The sequence below is a fragment of the Helianthus annuus genome, chromosome 7 (genome assembly GCF_002127325.2).
Source record: "Helianthus annuus cultivar XRQ/B chromosome 7, HanXRQr2.0-SUNRISE, whole genome shotgun sequence".
Lineage (NCBI taxonomy): Eukaryota > Viridiplantae > Streptophyta > Magnoliopsida > Asterales > Asteraceae > Helianthus > Helianthus annuus.
Window position 1 is genome coordinate 81,142,945 of NC_035439.2, and position 25,245 is coordinate 81,168,189.

At 36.6% G+C, this 25,245-nt stretch overlaps 1 non-coding gene across 1 annotated transcript; it reads right to left on the reverse strand.

The window, feature by feature from the left end:
- Window positions 1-4,448: 4,448 nt before the first annotated feature.
- Window positions 4,449-4,555, reverse strand: LOC118480791. Its single transcript, XR_004863768.1, has one exon. It is a non-coding gene; the product is annotated as a small nucleolar RNA R71 (small nucleolar RNA).
- Window positions 4,556-25,245: the final 20,690 nt, after the last annotated feature.

Genomic DNA, 25,245 nt, shown 5'->3' on the forward strand with positions numbered 1-25,245 from the left:
CTTTTCATCGTCAGTATTTATCATATCATTTTCAGCATCAAAGTTATGTACTAGCCAATATCCGAATTTGCGTGGAACATATTGCAAGTTGACTGATAATGTGCTGCCAAAGCCTTCTCTCACAACCTTTTTTTGCTCTTTTGACAAATTGTTAAGATACTTTGGGAAGTTATTGATTGCACATCTTATGTTGGTTTTTCTTCCATCGCATTCATAATATGGTTGTTGTTTTTGTGTTTTATCCTTCCTCAATGATCTCTTTGTCATTGTTTTCACATTATCTGACTTTTCTTTCTTTTTCTTTGTTTGATTTTTCTCACTCGCTGAAATAACAATATTTTTTTTTTTGTCTTTTTCACTCTTGGTGGGGATCAACGAAATCATCATCTGATATATACAAGTGTATTAGAAACAAATATTTGTTCATAAAATTATGTTTTCTGTGATTTATTTAACCTGAATTTATTTGTTGTTGTTCAGAACTATCCAGAATTATAGCTCTCTCAGTATTTTTCTCTTGTGAAACAGAATCTTCATTTTCTGAAGTCTCAATCACCACTTTCTTTGTTCTCCTTTTGTTTTTTTCGTGTTGTGTTTTATCTTAAAGAGAATAATGAAACAAAGTCAGTTTAAAACGTAATAATGTATAATACATTTTTAAGATAAAATGCATTAGTTAACAATTTTAGGGTTATTGGATTTTAATAATCCTGAGTTTCACCAGTTGGCCGATAATAATCCCAACTTTAAAAATTCCCTCCAATAATCCCAACTTGTAAAAGTTTGACCGCCATTGATCCTTTTCATACATATAAGAATTTGGTCTCCTCGATAGATTCAATTACACTCAGAGACTCCTTAATTGATTTAAGTGCACCTATGTTAGAAAAAAGATCAATGGCGGCCAAACTTTTACAAGTTGGGATTATTGGAGGGAATTTTTAAAGTTGGGATTATTATCGGCCAACTGGTGAAACTTAGGATTATTAAAATCCAATAAACCACAATTTTAAGATAAAAAGCAGTAGTTCACAGTTTTAAGAAAAACCGCAATAGTTAACAACATATCTAACTAAGCAAATACAAAGATAAGATAAAATGCAATGTGTAAAATTACCATTACCATTATCATAAATCTCTTTTTGTTTTCTACTAGTTTTTTAAGATAAAACACATTAGTTCACAATATTAAGATAAAAAGCAGTAGGTTATAGTTTTAATATAAAACGCAATCGTTAACAACAAACCTAACTAAGCAAATACAATGATAAGATAAAACTCATTAAGTAACAATTTATACTCAATATTAGGTACTCTTCTACTTCATTAAATGTAATTTATTGAAAAGAATACAATTTAAAAGACAAAAATAAATCAAATTACCATTATCAGGAATCTCTTTTCGTTTTCTACTAGTTTGTTCTTTCATTGTTGATTTTTTTCCTAATTTTCCCTTGTTGATCAATGTTTTCTTCATCTAATGTTGTTTTTTGCCTCTTTGATGAATTAGGGTTTTGCGATATGGATTTCTCCTCAATAAGTCGAAGGTAACCTTCAAATTATCTCTCGATGATGCGATGAACTTCAACGGAGTTTGATTATCTCTAATTTGAATGTGTGTGTTCTTTCAATAGAAATGTAAAACGTAATGAACTTTTTTACGAACCTTTCTTGGTATATTCAAGAGCGGTTGTTGTTGGAATTTGACGATAATACCCTTGAAAACCCGGACAACATGTTTAAATGAGAGTTTTTTATTTGATTTTAATCTTGGCCGTTGATAGTACAATTGGACGTACCAGATTGCTTCATATCCTTCTTATTAATATAAACTTCCTATTATATCATGACCATATAAACTGATGTGTGTAAAATGCAACATATAAAACACATCAATTAAGGCATAAAACTAACCCTTTTTAAGTACTAATGTTGGAAAAAGAGTGTTTTTGTCTTCCTTTTGTATTTTCAGGATGAAATGAGCTCAAAATCACAAAAGAAGCAAAAAGACCACTAATTCTACCATAAATACAAGAAAAGGAACAAAAGTAAACTGCCCGGACCCTCAACGGCACCTCCCAAGACAAAGAGAAAAGAACAGAGTCTGAACACGCCCCGTGTCCAGTGAACACGGGGGCGTGCCCAGGAAGCAGCAGAAAAGACAAACCAGTAGAAGCTTCCATTGCTCACCACGGGGCCGTGCCCAGCGGGCACGGGGGCGTGTTGAAAGTACAGCAGGCGCATTAATTGTAATTCGCAATTACAATTAATGAAGAGAGAGAATGTCAGACGGGCACGGGGCCGTGTCCAGCGGACACGGGGCCGTGTCCAGCGTTCTGTTCAGCCTATAAATAGAGGAGCTTGGTTTCATTCTCTCTCATCCCTTGGCACACCACCTCTCTCACACTTCATCCACCACCCACCACCACCATAACACCATCATCCACCACCATCATCCATTGTCCATCGTAGAGTGTGTGAGTCGTCTCGGGATCCAAGATTGATCGTAAGAGTTCTTGACAATCAAGGCCATGTTTGCCTAAGTCTCTTACATCACTTGGTGAAGACAAGTGTTTAGTATAATACTTTTTATTTTTAATCTTTTGCACTTTTTATTTGGTTTTGTATTAATGACTTTAATAACTAGTTACTTATGTTGAAGGTGATCTTTCCTTATCGTTTGTCCGTGGTGTCTTGGCGTTATTTTACTGTCTATATAAAATAAAAGATTTTCACCATTCATATCTCCACGGTCTATATGGAGGTATGTTGGCTACCTGGTCGGGGGTTAAGGGAAAGGTTTGGTAAGGTTCTTGCCCTTGTTCAGCGTTTAGAGGTCCTGCTTGGGACCTGGGTCAAATTTAGTAGGATCTCCTTCAATGCCCATAGGTATTGGATGGCGGGGATCCAAACTCTTTGACCCCCTGATAAGCTAACTACTATTAATACTATAACCCGGTTATTTAGGACTGTATCCCTGCTGACTCAGACTACTTAGCCGAGGGTAACGTCACCGCCAAAAGCGGGGCCTACCATAATTTGCATTAATAACTTAATTCATTATCTTTCAATAATCCGACCCTTTAGGATTGTATCCTTGCTGACTCAAACTACTGGGTTGAGGGTAACGTCGCCTTCAAAAGAGGGGCCTACTACAATAACTAAGATAATCTCTTAAACAAGTGCAAAAGTGCGAAAATAATCAAAGGTTATACTAATACACGTGTCGGATCCAAGTGATTCATCTTGTCTATCTGTTTTTAATTTATTTTTATTTTTCAGCATTTAGTTAGTTTTTATTTTTCTTAGTTTAAAACATTTTTTCTAACTTTTTGATTTGGTTAGACGTTGAGGATAAACCGGTATTAAAAGCTCTTGTGTCCTTGGACGACCTCGGTATCTTACCAACACTATACTACGTCTACGATGGGTGCACTTGCCCATATGTGTGTTTAGTGTTAGTAAATATCGTGTTTTATAAATTTAAAACTTGGCTAAAAGTGTAAAAAGGGCTTAATTATACATCTAAAATATATACACACCGACACGCATCAAGTTTTTGGCGCCGCTGCCGGGGACACAAGGATTTTAAGAAGGTTAGGAATCAACGGCCTAATCATCTTTTTATTTTTCTTTAATTTTTAGGATTTTTTTTTAGATTTTTCAGGTTCTGCAGATCTCAGCACGGGGCCGTGCCTGGTCGGACACGGGCCGTGCTCAGCAACGTTACTGGCAGTTTTTGTTTTTCAAGTTAACAGAAGGCTGACCACGGGGCCGTGTCGGTGCAACACGGGGCCGTGTCCAACTTCCAGTAACTGGGATCTGAAAAACAACCACTGTAACTCCGACCACGGGGCCGTGTTCGCTCGACACGGGGCCGTGGTGAACCTTCTGACCAACATTCTTTTCTGTTTTTATTGCAGGACTTGGAACCCGACGCCAACCTCGCGTAGTGTATGAGCTCCAGTTCCAATAAAGACATAAAGGAACCATTAGAAGAACCCGAACGCTTTCTCAGAAAAAGGTTAAAAGCCAAAAACCAAGAGAAGGTTTCGGGTGATCCACCCCCAATGGCGGACCAACGTACCCTCATGGATTACTTACGGCCCACCGTAGGTAATCTCGGCGCCGCTATCAATGCCCCGAATGTCGAAGCCAATAACTTCGAACTTCGACCGCACTTGATACAAATGCTCCAAAACTCCGCGACCTTTCACGGGCTCGCAGACGAGGATCCCCATCTCCATATAACTAATTTCTTAGAAATATGTGATACATTTCGGATCAATGGAGCATCAAACGACGCCATCCGCCTTCGTATGTTTCCATTCTCACTAAAAGACCGAGCGAAAGCTTGGCTCAACACCCTCCCAGCTGGATCGGTAAACACCTGGGATGAACTAGCCCAAAAATTTCTATATAAGTATTTCCCTCCTTCTAAAACTGCTAAATTGATGGCTGAAATTAACACATACTCACAAGAGGACGGGGAATCCTTATATGAAACTTGGGAAAGGTTCAAGGAGCTATTACGCAAGTGTCCCCATCACGGCCTCGCAATATGGCAACAAGTATCCACTTTCTACAATGGGTTGTTGCCACATACTAGGCAGACACTTGATCCTAGCTCCGGGGGACTTTTAGGTAATCGACGCCCACACGAAATATATAATCAAATTGAGGAAATTGCTCAAACCAATTTTCAGTGGCACACTCCCCGGGGAAATAAAACTATCGCCCCGGGCACCCATAAGGTAGACGAAAGCACCTCTTTACAAGCCCAAATCGAGGCCCTTTCTTCAAAAATAAAAAAATTAGAAATGACAAAAACAGTCTCGGTCATGGCTTGTGAGGGGTGTGGTGGGTCACATGAAAATTGGAGTTGCATGAAAGAAACAGACGATCAACAAGAAATGGTAAACTACATTGATAATAGACCTAGACCGTCGGGTCCTCCAACGGGGACCTACAACCAAGGATGGCGAAACCACCCAAACCTTGGTTGGAGGGAGCCCGGCAATAGTAGTAACCAACAACCACAACGAACAAACTTTCAGCAATCAAGAAATGAGTCACAAAATTTCACTCAACAACAAAGTGGAAGAGAAAGGCTCGAAGATACTATATCTCGCCTCGTCTCTGACACTGACAAGAAAAATTCGGAAAGATTCCTACAATTAGAATCAAACTTTAGGAATCAACAAGCTAGCATTCAAAACATAGAAAAACAAATAAGTCAACTAGCTCAAAATTTTTCCGAAAGACCACAAGGCGCATTACCCAGCAATACCGAAACCAACCCGAAGGCACAAGTTCACCTCATCACGCTACGAAACCGGACCGTAGGGCCTGCAGAAGTACCTCCAGCCGCGGAAGAGTCAACGCCAACACATCTGCAGGAGAAGGACCCTCCCCCATCAACAGAGCCTACCAAGGCTCCTCGAGTTCCGTACCCCGGTAGGTTAATTCGTCAAAAAACCAACGAGCAATTCGCAAAATTCGAAAGTTTGCTAAAACAATTGCATGTCAATATTCCTTTTATCGAAGTCCTAACCCAAATGCCCAAATACTCTAAATTTATGAGGGACTTCCTTACACATAAAAAGAAAATTGAAAATTTGCAATTAGTTAATTTAGGCGAAGAATGCTCTGCCCTCGTACTCAATAAACTACCCCAAAAGAAGATCGATCCCGGAAGTTTCACGATTCCGTGCTCAATAGGGGAATCTCCCGTTCGCAATGCCTTGGCCGACTTAGGGGCTAGCATTAACCTCATGCCCTCTTCAATGTTCAAAAGGCTTGGCTTGGGAACCACAAGCCCCACAAAAATAAGCATACAACTCGCGGATCGATCGGTCAAGTTCCCGCAAGGTGTCATCGAGAATGTCTTGGTAAGGGTAAGCAGATTCGTTTATCCTGTTGACTTTGTCATACTCGACATGGAGGAAGACACCGAGGTCCCTCTTATTCTAGGGCGGCCTTTCCTTGCCACCGCACAAGCAGTAGTGGACATGAATGACGGGACACTAACTTTGAGATATGGGGACGATGAGGTAAAGTTCGGAGTTGGGAAGAGAATAGAGGATGACGACCCGGTCCACTACATGAAGGTTATTGATTCAAGCTTGGATGCCGCTCTCCGACGGTGTAACTTGGGAGGCAAGGCACTCCAATCAAAAGACGTATGACCGGGAATTGGGTCTAGCCAAGGACCCTTATAAACGTGGCGCACCACGGAGGCATTCCGCGGACCTATCCTTAGTTTAGTTTAATCTTTTAGTTTTTGCAGAATAAATCACACTCATGGTGGTAATGGATGAAAAAGGGAACGAGAAAAAATGGAACCATGCAGAAGAACAGAACAAACCGACAAAATCTCCATAACAGAAGGCTCCACACGGGCCGTGCCCAACCAACACGGCCCCGTGCTGAGCCCCCTGCAGGAAATCACCCAGTTCAGGTAACTGGACACGGGCCGTGTTCAGCGGACACGCCCCCGTGTCCAGGCTTCTGTTTCAATTCTATAATTTTTGTTACTGGCACTTGACCACGGGGCCGTGCCCGGTCAACACGGGGCCGTGTCCAGAGCGCCAGTAACACAAATCTTTGTTTTCAAACACACTTTTACATATTTTAATCAACCAAAAACTTTATTTTTGGACACATTGAGGACAATGTGTAATTTAAGTGTGGGGGGGATGCTAAAACCTTGGAATTTTTGCAAAATCCTAAAACAAGCCTTACACAAAACTCTATTGGAACCGCTAAACACCCCAAATTTTTTCAAAAACTTTTTCATTTTTTTATTTTATTTACTTGTCTTAGTTTAAGTTGGGAATAACAAGTTATAAAAGGGTTATATTTTTACAAACTTACAACCGATAGCGTCGTGATAAAAAGAACTAACATAAGAAAATTATGAAACGGTATAACAAGTCTAGCTAAAATTCGATTATATATGCTTGGTCACATTAAAAACCCATTCCCACAAAAAGTGAGTTTTGAGCCTTTATTGAGCATAAAAATACACATATTTAGATTAAATGCTCATTTTTCGTTTCTTGTGTGAATAGCCGCTCGGTCTTTACAAATCTAGAACTTGCCACGACGATACATTCCCGGTCCTTACCAACTTAAACCCAAGTAAGTAAATGATGGAGGCATTAGGACTAACTATTTTTCTTTCAAAACCATTATTTTTCATTTTTTTTACCTACCCAAAATCCCCCTAGAAAACCCCTTTGAGCCTAAACCTTTCATTTCATTACCCCCAAAACAATTTTTTTTTTACCCACCAAAAACCTTTTTCATTTTTTCACCTTTATTTTAGTAAAAAACTCGGTTTTTCATAAACATACCCTTTACGTGACGAAAAAAAAAAAATGAAGTCAAAAACAAACATAAGCTACAAAAAGCTTGTTTGGAGAAATACTTCAAAAATAAATGTCACCAAAAATAAGGTATTTTACGAAAACCGACACTTGTTACGATTTTCGCCCTTTTTACTAACCACTAACCAACCACCCACCTTTAAACCCAAGCCTTCACCCCAAAAGACCTCTTGATATTTACAAAGGTAAAAAGTTAAAAAGGAGGAGGATTGATCGCTTGGCAAGCATATGGAGAATGTAAATCCGTGCCGCTCTCGAGCGATTCACTTAAATATACACCTTCGGCCGAGTGATTGAGTGATCTCCCGTGAGGTATGTGAACTTGTATATAAATGGAATTTTAATAAGGCATGCTATGCCCAAATAAGTAGTTTATCTTATGAAAAGTTCAAAATAAACCATGACGAATAAGATTGTAAATAAAATAAAAATAGAACCTATACAAACCTTGGATTCCCGACACTCTAGGACAAGTTAAAAAAAAAAACTTCTCTTCTACCTATTCCATTTGGGAGTGTAAGCCACATTAAAAGAGTTTTGCTTGAGGACAAGCAAAAGTTCAAGTGTGGGGGTATTTGATGTGTGTAAAATGCAACATATAAAACACATCAATTAAGGCATAAAACTAACCCTTTTTAAGTACTAATGTTGGAAAAAGAGTGTTTTTGTCTTCCTTTTGTATTTTCAGGATGAAATGAGCTCAAAATCACAAAAGAAGCAAAAAGACCACTAATTCTACCATAAATACAAGAAAAGGAACAAAAGTAAACTGCCCGGACCCTCAACGGCACCTCCCAAGACAAAGAGAAGAGAACAGAGTCTGAACACGCCCCGTGTCCAGTGAACACGGGGGCGTGCCCAGGAAGCAGCAGAAAAGACAAACCAGTAGAAGCTTCCATTGCTCACCACGGGGCCGTGCCCAGCGGGCACGGGGGCGTGTTGAAAGTACAGCAGGCGCATTAATTGTAATTCGCAATTACAATTAATGAAGAGAGAGAATGTCAGACGGGCACGGGGCCGTGTCCAGCGGACACGGGGCCGTGTCCAGCGTTCTGTTCAGCCTATAAATAGAGGAGCTTGGTTTCATTCTCTCTCATCCCTTGGCACACCACCTCTCTCACACTTCATCCACCACCCACCACCACCATAACACCATCATCCACCACCATCATCCATTGTCCATCGTAGAGTGTGTGAGTCGTCTCGGGATCCAAGATTGATCGTAAGCGTTCTTGACAATCAAGGCCATGTTTGCCTAAGTCTCTTACATCACTTGGTGAAGACAAGTGTTTAGTATAATACTTTTTATTTTTAATCTTTTGCACTTTTTATTTGGTTTTGTATTAATGACTTTAATAACTAGTTACTTATGTTGAAGGTGATCTTTCCTTATCGTTTGTCCGTGGTGTCTTGGCGTTATTTTACTGTCTATATAAAATAAAAGATTTTCACCATTCATATCTCCACGGTCTATATGGAGGTATGTTGGCTACCTGGTCGGGGGTTAAGGGAACGGTTTGGTAAGGGTCTTGCCCTTGTTCAGCGTTTAGAGGTCCTGCTTGGGACCTGGGTCAAATTTAGTAGGATCTCCTTCAATGCCCATAGGTATTGGATGGCGGGGATCCAAACTCTTTGACCCCCTCATAAGCTAACTACTATTAATACTATAACCCGGTTATTTAGGACTGTATCCCTGCTGACTCAGACTACTTAGCCGAGGGTAACGTCACCGCCAAAAGCGGGGCCTACCATAATTTGCATTAATAACTTAATTCATTATCTTTCAATAATCCGACCCTTTAGGATTGTATCCTTGCTGACTCAAACTACTGGGTTGAGGGTAACGTCGCCTTCAAAAGAGGGGCCTACTACAATAACTAAGATAATCTCTTAAACAAGTGCAAAAGTGCGAAAATAATCAAAGGTTATACTAATACACGTGTCGGATCCAAGTGATTCATCTTGTCTATCTGTTTTTAATTTATTTTTATTTTTCAGCATTTAGTTAGTTTTTATTTTTCTTAGTTTAAAACATTTTTTCTAACTTTTTGATTTGGTTAGACGTTGAGGATAAACCGGTATTAAAAGCTCTTGTGTCCTTGGACGACCTCGGTATCTTACCAACACTATACTACGTCTACGATGGGTGCACTTGCCCATATGTGTGTTTAGTGTTAGTAAATATCGTGTTTTATAAATTTAAAACTTGGCTAAAAGTGTAAAAAGGGCTTAATTATACATCTAAAATATATACACACCGACACGCATCATAAACCTATAATGTTTTAAAGTTTATAACATAAATTTATAATGTTTTAAGATATACATGATATAAGTTCTATGATTTCCATAAATTGCGTTTTAAATTATAAATTCAATAGACTTTATAACTACTACAACTTCCATATATTACTCATATTAAAAAACATTTAAATTCATCTAGTACTTATAAATAATTGTTATAAGTTTAAAATAAGTTAATTGTCATAAGTTTATAATAAAATGTTATTGTATAAGATTATGTGATTAATATATTTGTCCCACGACCGTGTTGTTGTGGCATCAACAACATGTGCTCCTTCTGTGATGGCGAGATTAGTTCACGGCATCCCTAGGTACAAGTGTGGTACAAAGCTACTAGGAGGTCTATGGATCAACTTTAGGATTTAAGCTAAGGAGCTGGATAATGGGTATGCCAACTCACCATCTCATGTGATAAATATGCAGGAGTAGCCACATGTCTATTGTTACGTCTTATGTTTGACTCATGTGTACATCCGTATAATACGATTTAGATTATGATATTCCTGCATCGTATCAATTCATCATAAGTTCTATCTGGATAACATTTCACTTAAACATTATTTGAGCCTATTATTTCGTATTGGACATTCGGCTCATTCCATAAACCCTTTTGTATGTAAAGATTCACAAGTTACTTTGAGTGAGATAAAGAGAGAATTGCGTTAGTTGTATGTTATCTTCAGTTATGATTGCCTTTTAATTTATACCTTTAATAAATAAATAAATGAAATTATGAATTTTATTTCTAAAATTATTGGTATCTTGACACGCCAACCTTCAAGATTGGGGTGTTGCAATGCATGTCACGTGCATTTAACTCTTATGATGTGTGGTTTTGTTATTAAACTAGTTCATAGTGAATTTGTACAGAATTGAAAGTTTGAAAACGTGCAATTAAATATGATTATTTGACCATTGCCTTCCTTGCTCTCCAAGTCAAATTGGTCTACCACCTTTCAATGCATTATATATTATATTATACTACATCTTAAATTACAAGGTCGGTGTTTGTCTTCTTCTTCACTATCAGCCAGCAATCTCCTTTTCCCCCCTTTTACCTACACGTGTATAACCTATATTTTCTCCTTACTTAACATGTGTGCTCTGCTCTTCGAACTTTCTTTCAGAACTACCGAGGATTTAGAAAAGTATGAGATGCAATACTATCTTAAAAATGAAAGTCGGTGGCTTTTGCCACCGACCATCTCTCCGATTTTGTCTTTATTCATACTGCCATCAGTTCGTATTGGGCCCAGTTGTTATTTTAATGGGCTTGCAGTCCAGACAAACAAAAAATCCAAGTAAGTTTGCATGTTATCCTTTCAAATATTATGTTGGGGATTTTCTGATTATCAGAGCAAATATAATCAAATAGTTCTTGGTATGGTTAAATAATTCGTAAATATCAATAACCCTTTTTCACACAATAATTTGATTAAAATACATTTTGGCCCCTTGCTTTTAGTTTTTTTAAATTGCTTTTTGAGTCCATTTTGACATTTCCTCTTTTCACTCATACTTTGAGTAAAATACATTTTGTCCCCTTCCTTTTAGTTTTGTCAAATTGCGTTTAGAGTCTCTTTCCTTTCCAAGTTAAACTTCTATTTTTTACCCATACTTTGAGTAAAATAGATTTTGGCCCTTTGCTTTTACTTTTGTTAAATTGTGTTTTGAGTCAATTCCTTTCCAAGTTAAACTTCAATTACATTGCAATATTAGACCATTGAGGTTTAATCTCAAAATTTTATAATGTTTCAACTTTATCGTTGTACCGTATATCTATACATTTTTAGCTTATTGCTTTCTTTAATTATTTTCGTTTCTTTTTTAAAAAACTAAACGTTTGGATTCAACCATACATTTAGGTGAACTGAATACGTCAAGACATACACTTTCATATGGTTTGCGCATGACATAGCGCTTGGACTAATCTGTTTGCAATGTGCCCACGACGTATTTGCCGCGGGTTGTATTATGAATATTAATGTGTCGGTATAAATTCGAGTTGGTATACGTTTCGATGTAAACTTTTTTGGGGAACAAGTCAGGTCAAATATATTTTGTTTTTTGATTGTTTTATGTACGTTTCCAGTTCTACGTTTCGACCCTACCGCAACACTCTAAGGGTATAATTTTTTCCGTTGATATGAATATCACTTTTTATTACACGTGTTATTTTTCCCTTGATATACATTTTATGTTTTTTTGTACGTTTCCTATGTATGAGTCGGGTCACATATAAATACGATATACTTTACATTTTTATCCAGCTACGATGCTATTGAGTTAAATTGAATACGTCAAAATGTGCGTTTTCACATGTTTAACGCATTACATAACGCTTCGACTAATCTATTCGATCTTTGCAATGTACTCGCTCTGCAACGCACGCGGGTTTCCCACCGGCTTTGCCTCCCTGCCCCCCCGTACTTTCACGATGTTGTAATTTTAGCCCCTTGACTTTGGTATCTTCAAAGTTTCATAAAATTGCAAATTTAGTCCCTAAACCTTCTACTTTGGATTTCCAAAATCACAACCTCATCTTTCAAACTTTGTCAGCACCAACCGTCTACTTTGGTTTTCCACCATCACCCCCTAGCTCTTACACAGTTACGTCACCAACCCTCTTCTTTTACATTTCCACCAACACCCCTTAGCTCTTACACATTTCCGCCACCACCCATATACCTTTACACTTTGTCTTTTTTAGACTTTGTTTTTTATCCCTTGCACTATTACTCCATTTTTACACCCGCCAAACTTAAAAAAAATTGCAATTGTAACCCTTAGACTACAACTCATACTTTTGCAAATGCCAATGCATTGTGTTTTCCGAAATGTCTTTGGCATTGTGTTGTACGCTTTGTGTCTTCCTTTGCGATTTACACTTTTTTTTAATTGTCTTTTACACACTGCGTTTTACGAATAGTGTTTTGTCTTACTCTATGTTTCCACCCGTCGCGCGCCGCCAATCCTAGTTATTATTAAAAGTGTGTTAGGATTGTATATTATATGATTATTATTTCTTCTAAATTTCCACCAAAATGCGTGGTAATTAGGCACCAATTATATAATTATTTTTTTTCAAAATTTCCACCAAAATGCGTGTTAATTGGGTTGAGTTATAACAGAGTAAATTGTCAAAATTGTCTTTGAGATTTGGGTGTGTTTGTCAGTTTCATCCAAAACAACTTTTTTGTATCATATTGTCCCTCACTTTTGTGATTTTTTGTCATTTTCATCCAAACGTCTAACTTTTTTGTTAAAATCGTCCCTGAGATTTGGGTTTTTTTTGCCATTTTTATCCAAATATTTGACAGAAAATATAAAGGAAATTAGACATTTGGATGAAAATGAAAAAAAAAATCCCAAAAGTGAAGGGAACTATTGTATAAAAAAGTTGTTTTTGATGAAACTGGCAAACACGCACAAACCTCAGGAACGATTTTGGCAATTTACTCGTTCTAATATAAAGTAGTTTAAAAATAAGAACGGTAAGAAACCACCATAGACAGACAAGTGTCTAAGAAGTATTCAAGTGAAAAGGGTAATTTTGTCCAAAAGAATAAAAAGAATATGCACATACAAGTCACATGCTATTTCCGCCCTAATTTTGTCCGTAACTTTTTATACGTCATTTGTTTTTAAAAAAATTATACTATAAAATCGAGCGTCTTTTTATCTTTAATATGAGTACCCTATTGTTATAGTTTTAAAAAAATTGAAAACCTAGTTGCGTATTACACAATGGACACGTAAAACACAATGAGTATCAAACTAAAAACACAATGGAAACTAAACAAAAACATAATCGATGACAACATATAAAATATATAATGGACAAGAGACTAAACACAATGGACATAACATAAAACACTATCAAACTATAAACGCAATGGAAAGTAGCCTAAAAACACAATCGATGACAATAGATAAAAAACACAATGGACATCATATAAAAGACACAATGGATATCAGACTAAAACATAATGGACAACGACCAAAAATCACATTAAATAACAGATTAAAACACAATGGACAACAGACTAAAAACACAATGAACAACATAATAAAACACAATAAACAACAGATTAAAACACAATGTACAACAAAATAAAAACACAATGGACAACATACTAAAACACAATGGATAACAGACTAAACACAATGACCAAAACATATAACACAATGTATAGAAAACTCACTCAGTTGAAAAACACAATAATCAGAAGTAATAACATAATATATAGAAAACCCAAATATAACATCATTTTCATTATGTTATAAATTATGTTATAGGTTCTGATAAAAGCGCAGTGGCCAGAACCTAAATTAACATTGTGTTATAAGTTTTGATAATAACACAATGTACAGAAACCCTAATAAAAACCAAAACCCGGTTAAAAGACACAATGACCTGAACCTTTAACACAATGCGAAGAAAAATCCAGTAAATTTTTTATTTTATTTTTATATTGCAATTTCAATACTCGTATTAAAGATAAAAAAACGCTTGTTATTATGGTGAATTTTTTTTGAACGTTATAAAAAACGTTTGTCGTATGAAAAAATTATGAACGTTTTAAATTAATGAGGGGATTGACATGTGTCTTGCATGTGAAGAGATAAAGTCAATAAATGTGAGATTCCATTTATACCCTTCTACTATTTTTTTCTCTAAAACTAATCTTAACCCTCCAAATCTAAATCAATGGACCAGAATCTCTCTTATTTGTTTTCTCTTTGTATTTGATTCTAATCCTATGGTACCAATAACCCAAAATTTTGTAAGTGTGTTTTGGTTTCATATTTTTCACCCTACGTATTGTTACGTAGGTATAACTTTTTTTCATGTTTGCGTGTAACTAGTTGGATGCCTCGCCCGCGTTGCGGGGCGTCAAGCCGAAAATTTCTTAGTTTCATAACATGCACGCATGTATTTTAGTTACTTATACATACTACTTATAACACGATCTATAAAAAATCAAGTCAATCAATTAAACCAAAACACTATCATAGTTTTGCTTAAAAAAACTAAAACGATGGCAAACCTTTAATTTTGAGTTGGGGGCGAAATAGTAATTTGTCAGAACCAATGAACGAGTGCTAGACACCTGGTTGACACAAAAGTTAAATTGAATCAACGAAGTAAAATAAAAACTACTATAGTTTTGCAAAAAAAAAAACTAAAGCAATGGCAAGACCACAAATTTTAACTTGGGGTAAAATCGTAAATTTTTTAGCTGAGGGCAAACTCATAATTTTAACCTGAGGGTAAATTCGTAACTTTAAGCTGGGGGCAAAACCATAATTTTATTTTGAATTGGGGCAAAATAATAGTTTTGAACTAAGGGCAAAATCGTAATTTTGAACTCATGGCGCAATGTAATTTTTGGTAAGGGGGCAAAATCATATTTTTGAACTGAGGGAAAATCGTAATTTTTAGCTAGGGAGGAAAAACTAAAACGATGGCAAGACTACAAATTTTAGCTGAAGCAAAATCGTAATTGTAATTTTTAAATGAGGGAAAACTCATAATTTTAAACTGGGGCAAATTTGTATTTTTTAGCTAGGTGAAAACCATAATTTTATTTTAAACTGAGGCAAAATTATAGTTTTGAACTAAGGGCAAATTCGTAATTTTCAGCTGGGAGCATTGGCGTAAATTTGTTTTGAATGAGGGCAAAATCGTAATTTTGCACTTAGGGTGAAAGCGCATTTCTTTGAAAATGGGCAAATTCATATTTTTGAACAAAGGGCAAAATCGTAACTTTGAGCTAGGACCAAAAGCATAACTTTATTTTAATCTGGGGGCAAGACGGTAATAGTAAGCTACAGATAAAATCGCAAATTGATTAGACCAATGAGATTACCTATTTATATTAAAAACTTAAAATAAAAAAATAAAAAAAGGGCCACCGCCCTTTTCCACCAATCGAAGGAAGGAACTATTGCCGCAAAGCTTCGTTATATATGTGGATAATATGATTTTACAAATTTTCACTACTAATTACTCATTAAAATAATTTTTAAACCAAATAATATATAAAACTTAAAAACAAGTGTTAGTGGGGTGAGCTGGATTTTTTTTATTGGTTGTTGAATTAAATCAATGGTACTTTTGCATAGGTCACGTGATGGCATGAAGAAGGCCACGCTGTGAATCTTCCAACAAAAACCCGATGTAATCGGGCAATTAAGATTTAATACGTGGCAAAAGGTCACAGTCGCACTTAGACAGTTAGCGTACGACAATAGTTCGAACATTATGGATGACTATTTAAAAATGTCTGCACGTGTAGCTAGAGAAAGTCTTCACAACTTTTGTTCGTGTATTTTAGAACTTTATAGGAAAAGATATTTGAGAAAGCCCTCGTTCAATGACATGCAACAAATATTGGAACATCACGCTGATTATCATGGGCTACCCGGGATGCTAGGTAGTTTAGATTGTATGCAATGGCCTTGGGAACTTTGTCCACCCGCATGGCAAGGCGCTCACACGAGTGGATTTCACGGGATGCCAGCCATCATGCTTGAAGCGGTTTTGAAGCAGTTGTGTCCCAAGATCTTTGGATATGGCATGCGTTCTTCGGTTTGCCAGGTTCACATAACAATATTACCATCATAAACCACTCGCCCCTTTTCAATGATCGAGTAAATGGTATAGGACCCAAAGGAACTTTCTTTGTAAACCGGGTTGAGTACGTGTATGGGTACTACCTAGTTGATGGGATTTACCCAGAGTGGGGGGTTTTCGTAAAATCATTCACAAGACACGGTACCATAGATCAATGGCTGCACGTAAAGACGTCGAGTGAGCATTCGGTGTTTTGAAGAAAAGGTGGCGAATATTGGCAATGACTTGTCGACTATGAGATAAGGATCAGATTGGAAACGTGATGTACGCATGTATCATTCTTCACAACATGATTTTGGAGGATGAAGGTAGAGCGTTCGTTACCTACTATGATGAAGATGACCCCCAACCTGGTAACGTAACAGTTACAGACGAAGATAAAGCGTCAAATGAATTTTTGATCAAGTCAAGGTATATACATCACAACCTTCGATCTGATTTGGTGGATCATGTTTCAACGATTCCTGGGTTCGAAACCGACGAAGACGACGAAGAATGATTGTTTTTTATTTTGATACTATGTTTTATGTAATTATTATGTATGTTTATGTATTTTTTAATGGTTATATATATATATATATATTAAAAAAATTGATGTGGCTTTGCCACGCCAGCCCAGCCACGCCCACCATACCCCTAGAACTTGGGTTTGTGTATTGAGTGCCCCCATAATCCACGTGTCAACCCATGCCCTAAATCCCGCCCCACCATACCCCACGGTCTAAGACCAAGTCTGCGCAGCGTACAAGATTTGCTAATAAAATATCATGGATGTGAATAAGTAGTTTTCTAAAATTTAATCTCAGATTTTAATCTTGACTCATTTCAAGATTACATTTAGAAATAGAGCTTGATAAGTAGTTTTAAATGTCAACCCTCTTTAAATTCAGACAGACACAAACTTTTATGAATAGTTCTCTACTAGACCAGTCTTCACAAGTGTCTTATCCCGTGGTTCTGGAAAGGCGATGATTTTAGAGGGTTTTTGGTGAAGGCTGTTAAAAACGCGTTGATTGAAGATAGAGGGGAGATCAATCCTCCTAAATTCGAATGGTGTAAATGGGTTCCTCTTAGATGCAACATAATGGCTTGGAGAGGCAATCTTGACAGGCTAGCTACGAGAGTAAATTTAAGAAGAAGGGGCCTGGATATCACTTCTACTATGTGTACGTTCTGTGAAGAATATGAGGAAACTGTGGATCACACTTGTTCGGTAGCCAACAGAGTTTGGTTGGGTTTTAGTGTTTGGTGCAAAATTTCTCCTATATACTATTTCGAGTTCAAAGACATTATGGACATTCACAAATTCTCTCAGTTGGGTAAGAAGGCGAAGAAAATTATTCAAGGCCTCGTGATGATATCTTGTTGGTATATTTAGAAAGGAAGGAATGAGTTGATCTTCAAGCAGTTAAACCGAAGTGCGCAAGATATTTTAGGGGAGATTAAATCGAGGGGTTTCGGGTGGGTTAAAAATAGATCTTCGTGTAAATACATTAGACGGGAGGAGTGGTGTAGATATCCTTTATATATGATGTAATTTGTTGCCCTTTGCCCGTTTGGGTCGGGGGTTTTGTTTTATTTGGCCTTTTGCCCTTTTGGGTCGGAGGTGGTTTTTAATGAACTTTTCTTTTCAAAAAAAAAGCTTATCCCGCGTATATCCCTATGTTTCCACCGAATATTAATAAATTACTGTATTTTGATTATTTACAAAATATAAATTTGCAACATTTTGTTTATTTACATTCTTGTAACTTATGGATTGGGTGTTTTTCAAAAAAGTTTTTATTTTCCATTTTTAACTCAAAAGTCCTTATCTTTTGCATTTAACCTCTTTAACTTTTTTTTTAACCAACTGGGGTAGCCCAGTTGGCCACCGACACCCACCTCTTCCTAGAGGTACCGGGTTCGAGTCATGGGTGTGGCATATGTTGCCCAGGGTAAGAACTCGGCAAGGGGAATTCACCGCGGAGCTAGCTTGGTCGGGTAGCGGCTCCCGGAGTGGGATCACTCCGGCGGTTGGGAGGACCGTGCACTATCCCCCCCCCCTCTTTAACTTTTTTACTTTTAACCAATAGCTTTTGATCTTTTACGATTTAAACCCCCTACTTTTTATTTTTAACTTTTGTCCCCCCATACTTTTCATCTTTTGCAAGTTTTTCGTTCTAAATTTTGCGAGTCAACAAGCCGCAACTTGCGTGTGAGGTTCAACCGTTTTTTGTCTACTTTTTCCTGTTTGACAGGCCAGTCAAAACACACCTATTTTTCTTCGTTTAACAAGTTCGCCGTAACGCGCGGGTCCTAGATCGACTTAGTTATTATTTTTAACGTTTAACGTTTATGACTAATTTCTTCGCATTAATATGTCGCAACGGATGTGCGTGGTTGAACGATTTTACGTCTGTTTTTCGTTTGGTGTTATTTTTTTACTTTTTTATTTTATTTTTACGAGCACTTCTAATGTTGGTGGTCGTTGTTAGTGGTGTGACATTGATGCTACTTGTCACGATTTTAAGCACGTATTTAACCTATTAAGTTATTACTAATAATTTGTTTCGAGTTTACCACCGTACCCCCCTTACTTAAGAAAAAATTAATTTTTTACATGCATATTTTTGTGTACGTGTCAGTATAAATTTGATTTGCTCTACATTTCGACGTAAACTTTTCTAGTAAACGATTCAAGTTTAATATAATACGTTTTCATTTGAAAAACATTTTTTCCTGCACATTTTTTATGTACGTTTCGGTATAAATTCGAGTTGGTGTGTGTTTCGAAGTAAATTTTTTACAGAACGAGTCAGGTGAAATATAATATGATTTCGTGATTATTTATATGAATGGTTTGTAAATTTTATTTTGATCGGAGTGGAGTCAAATTGTGGTTTCTTTTTTCCCTTTTTAAACTCTTTAATTAATCTATTTTGATTATACGTGTCAACTTTTCCGTTATACCACTTACATTTTCTATGTATGACTAGGGTCACATGTAATACGTTATGATTGTACAGTATAAATTTGATTTACTTTATGTTTTGATCCAATCACATTGTTTATATAAGTTACATTGAGTTCAATCGATTACGTCGAAACGTGTGTTTTCATACAGTTAACGTATCACATAACGTTTGGACTAATTTATTTGATGTTTGTGATGTATCCGCGCCGCAACACGCGCGGGTGGTAAGGCTAGTTATTATTAAATAGTAACAATGGAAAAGAATATTATTTCAAATTTCAACCAAAGGAAGAGAAAAAAATATAGAGTTAATTACATATATGGACCATATGGTTTATAACTAGTTTCACCTTTGGATACTAACTTTTTTAACAGGTTTAGGTTTTATTGTTTCAATTTTGTAATACCTTTGGGTGCTAACACCAAAATTAGTTAATTTTATCAATATAATGGCTAAAATACTCTTTATTTTTTTTTTTAAATTTATCAATGTAACACCTTTGGGTACTAACACCTAATTTTATTTAAGTTTAAATCAATTTTACAAAATCTATTTATTTTTTTATTTTCATCCTTTCATTGTATGTCTTAATTAACATAACATCTATTTATTTTTTTATTTTCATCTTTTTATTATATTTCTTATTTAACATTAAATCTACTAGTTACCCCAGTATTTTTTTAAATAAAATCTACCAGCTTTATAGTTTTATGTAAATTAACTATCTTACTCGTTTTAAATAATGTAAACCTTACTCGATTTCAATTTTGGATAGATATGATAGATAATAATAAACATCTTTCATGTAAATTAAAAAATAGACATGTATAAAGCTGTTAGTTTTAAATAATGTAAACCTTACTCCTTTTCAATTTTGGATTCAACTAACATGTTTCGAGTAAACTTTTCAACTGTGTTTTTAATTTTTTAGGACGAAATTGTGCATATAATTAGTTTTATATTAATATGTATTTTATATCTTAGTGATCAATATAATAAATATAGAAACTGTATAAGCTCTAAAATAGTAAAATGTAAATGAACAAAAAAAATACTGGTGTAACTAGTAGATTTTATGTTACATGAGAAATTTAATAATATGATGAAAAAAAGAATAAATAGATTTTATGTTAATTAAGAGATATAATAAAAAGATGAAAATAAAAAAAATAAATAGATTTTGTAAAATTGATTTAAACTTAAATAAAATTAGGTGTTAGTACCCAAAGGTGTTACATTGATAAAATTAAAAAAATGGAAGGGTAATTTAGTCATTGTATTGATAAAATTGTCTAACTTTGATGTTAGTACCCAAAGGTGTTACAAAATTGAAACCATAAAACCTAAACTTATTAAAAAAAGTTAGTACCCAAAGGTAAACTTAGCTATAAAGCATAGAGTCCATCTGTGTAATTAACTCAAAAATATATTAAAAGCACGCACCATTGAATGTTAGAGGTAACATGACAACATCACTGTTTATTTTTGTAGCTAGCACACAACTTCGATATGAGAATTACTTGTTACCCAAGCAACCGTGATGTTCTATAAGGCTATAGGGAGTGGTCATGACCCTCAGGGTCATCATTTCCCTCCACATCACCGTTGTTGGTGCATATTCATCGTGCGAATAGCTAGATAGAACGTGTGTTGAATATTGTATAGAATAGGATTAGTTGGACACGGTTTTGGTAATGTAAAGGTCCATCCGGACGGATGACCATCCGGTCGGATGACAATCCGGACGGATGACAATCTGGACGGATGGACATAGTTAGTGGTTGTCTATAAATAGGGAGTTGGGGCTCCCATTTGGACAAGCTTTTGGTCCCTAAGGGGAAATGCTGTCCAACTTGTCTCGTGGTGTTGTAACATTGAATAATCAATAGAGACCAGATTGTAAGTGACTGCTCGGTGTCGTATCTATCTTCTACTCCTTTCTTAGTAGTAATAAATGCATCGAACACGTCGTTTTCTGGACCGAGGCTCCGTCAAACTCGCCGGTTCCTGGATTAGCAGTGGTATCAGAGCTACGATACCAATTTAATCGGTCTAACAGTCGGTTAAATCACCCAAAGCTCATCAGTTTTGGGTTAAATGGGAGTTTTGACGTTAAACAGAGAAAAAACGTGATTTGGAGTGTTCTTGAGCTGATAGAACATATCCGATCGGATGACCCTCCGATCAGATGACCATCCGATCCAAGTCACTATTGGATGTTTGAAAGATCAGTTGTTTTTCACTCGAAGGACCATCCGATCGGATGACCATCTGATCCACAAACACAAGTTTGTTCCTTTCTGCCATTCGATCGAACGACCATCCGATCGGATGAGCATCCGATCAGATAACCATCCAACTACATGCCATTCGATTGAATGACCATCCGATCGGATGCCCTCTGATCGGATGACCATCCGACAACATGTCATTCGACCAGATTAACAAATGCCTAAAAAGGCATTTTTTGATCGCAACGACGAGGAGAGTCTCCAGAAAAAATTTGGTGATTGACAATTTTTTCGGGTTTTTAACGACCAAGTTGGGTTGTTCGGGGACACCGTCTGGGGCTTCAGTGAACATATTTGATGATGCGATCACAGATTGTGGAAATTAGTGGGGTAGTCATGATAATAGTGCAGAATGTTTATCATTCTGGTTATCTGACTATTTATGGGCCAAAACTTAAAATCCGCAAAGACGAAAAACTGATAGATGTGGCGAATATTGTGATATTCTGGGTTGGTCAAGTTTTTCGGAGAAGAGAATTGAAAACTGAATTCAGTTTGAGGGGGAATTCAGTAATAGAGACGTCAGAATTTGCAAAAATGAGGGGGAATAAAAATTTCAATGTCGTATGTTGAAAATTCTGGCATTTTTGAAATTCGTGACACTGCAACTGTATTTGGGTAGTTTCGACTTCAGATTGATAGGGGAATGTGAATCTGATCGTAGGTGTATCCGAGGTGTTGATATCTGATCGTGGACGAATGCTTCAGAGATCTGAGAGAGATCGTGGTTGAAAGCTTCCGAGATCTAGATTATCCGAGGAGATGAATCTGATTGTGGACGAATGCTTCAGAGATCGGATTACATTACCAGATGATTTATTTTCCAATGAAGATTTGCTGATTGTGGAGAATACCGTTTACATGGATCAGTCATACTTATGGTGCGTTACCGTTGATCACGGTAAACGGGATATCAGATCTTCAGGGGGAATCACGGATTTGAAGTTAACCAGTGGGGTATTTGAAGGTTCTATCATTTACCGGTTGAGTTTTTGTACATTCTTAAATCGAGCAGGCGGAATGCGAGATCGTGGTGCTTACAGGTCATATAAAAAACTGAGCTCGGATGCGCTTAAAGTTGAAACAGAGGATACTCAATTGATTAGTTTCAAGTTGGTGATTATTCTTGAAGGTTGCAGTTTAGCAAATCAGAGGAGAGTCGAGAACTGTGCAAAAGACCTGAAGATTCATTCCAGGGGAATTCATGCTTTACCTTGGCAAAAGCAAACCCGAATCATCAATCGAGGGGGAACTTGGATAGTCAGATTTCAAGATACCTGATTGAAGTTGCAGAAAAGTTGAAGATTACAGAATATTCAAACACGGCTTAAGGCTCTCAAAGTTTTAAAGACGATTCGACAGTGACAGCCGAGGGGGAATCTGTTGGTGCATATTTCGTACGTCTGCCACTGTGCAAATACCTAGATAGAGTGTGTGTTGAATATTGTATAGAATATGATTAGTTGGACACGGTTTTGATAATGTAAAGGTCCATCCGGCCGGATGACCATCCGGCCGGATGACCATCCGGTCGAATGACAATCCGGACGGATGACAATCCGGACGGATGGACATAGTTAGTGGTTGTCTATAAATAGGGATTTGGGGCTCCTATTTGGACAAGCTTTTGGTCCCTGAGGGAAAGGTTGTCCAACTAGTCTCGTGGTGCTGTAACGTTGAATAATCAATAGAGACCAGATTGTAAGTGACTGCTCGGTGTGGTATCTATCTTCTACTCCTTTCTTAGTCGTAATAAACGCACCGAATACGTCGTTTTCTGGACCGAGGCTCCGTCAAACTTGCCGGTTCCTGGATTAGCAACCGTCATGTCACCCACTTCTAATCGATCATCCAAAACCACTACCTTAATGGTGTGGTCATGATATTTTGATTTATTTTGTGAAAAGGAAAATGAAATATTGAAAAAGGAAAGGATGCCCATGGTTGCCGTGGTTTAATCCATGCCAACCATGGTGGCTGAGGCAAGCGGGTGGTGTAGCAATGGTCCTATGTGGCATTGATGACCCAAACCATACCCCCACACCCTTTAGCCTAAATATGACATTTTAAACCCATGTTTCTCATTTTGGTTATTTTGTGTTTCAATAAACTTAGAAATAGGGCCGGCCCTAGGGTGGTGGGCGAGCCGCACCCCCGGCCGAGACCCCTAATATTTTATATATTTTATTACATATATATATATATATATATATATATATATATATATATGAGATTGGTCCATTAGGAACCACTATTTATTGCGAGAACCGCGAGAACCAATATGAACACTACCAAAAATACTTCAAAAATCTAAAAAACAAACCAAAATTTTTTAAATATTTTATTAAAAATTCGATACTTTTTGTTATCAAAATTTTTTTTTGATGACGAAAAGTAGCAAATTTTTTAATAAAAATATTTTTTTTGTGTGTTTTTTAGAATTTTTTAGGTTTTTTTTGGGGGGAGGGGGGTTAGCTTTATGGTTTAGTTTTTAACATTTAATTAGAATTTTTTTAATTAGTTTTCGAGTTTTCACTCTAACTAATGGTTTTCAATTGAACCCTCCCCTAGGGGCAGGATTTAGAGAAAACATCTATAAGTGTGAAAACAGTGAGAACTCTCCTCATCCGTTGGATCAAAACAATCTATGGATTAGACTGGCACGGTGGCATTTTTGTAAGTAACTTCAACTTTCGAAAGTGGACGCGCTTCATTAAGGGCAAATAGGTAAATGTGCATCTACAAAACCTATCAAATGGGACCGAAACATATATACTTCCCAGAGAAACCTCCCCAACTCCAACGAAAACGCGAAAACCCTAGAAAACGCGAAACCACCACTATTATGGCGTCTAAAGATCAAACAAGATCAAGAGGCAAAAAACAGAGTGAGTTAACTTCGATTTACAATATGCTTTTATGATGTTTTTGGCATTTTAATTTTATCAATAAATGTGCAGTTTCTATGGGTGTGGAAGAGGAAGGGTCACCTGCTCCAAAATGCCAAAGAACCACCGAGCAACGAAAGAAGATGACCACAAAACATGGTACAGATGGTTACTTTTTTATGATGTTTGTTTGTAAAACTCCATATATCATGTAATATACTTTGATAGTTTGTTACTAAACGCCAATACATGTATTGTTTGACTGTATGAGAACGTCTTTTACATATATCATTTGTGTTATTAAATGTCATGTATCATTTGTGATTGTCTTATTGAACAACATATATCATTTGTATGTGTTATTAAACGACATGTATCATCTGTCTTATTAAATGCCATGAAAAACTAAAACGCCATGGAAATTAATCATGTTTTATAGGCAAAGAGGGTTTGAGAGTAAGAATAAATGTGCACACCGGCAAGGCCCAAAATGCCAATAAGAGGAAGACCTTAAGTCAGGATGTTGAGGTTGAGGAAGAACCATTTTATCAGTTCAATGGTGCTAGAGTTTTATCAAGAGTAAAACCTACAAACTTGACTGCTTGGTTTATAAATCTAAATCAAAATCAAAGATAGACAGTACACGACATGGGGTTTGGTGCTGCCCTCAGGATGAAAATAGACAGCATACCCACAATGCTTAGGTGCTGGTTGGTTGAAAATTATAATGAAAGAACAAACAATCTGAATGTTGGCAACCATACAATACATATC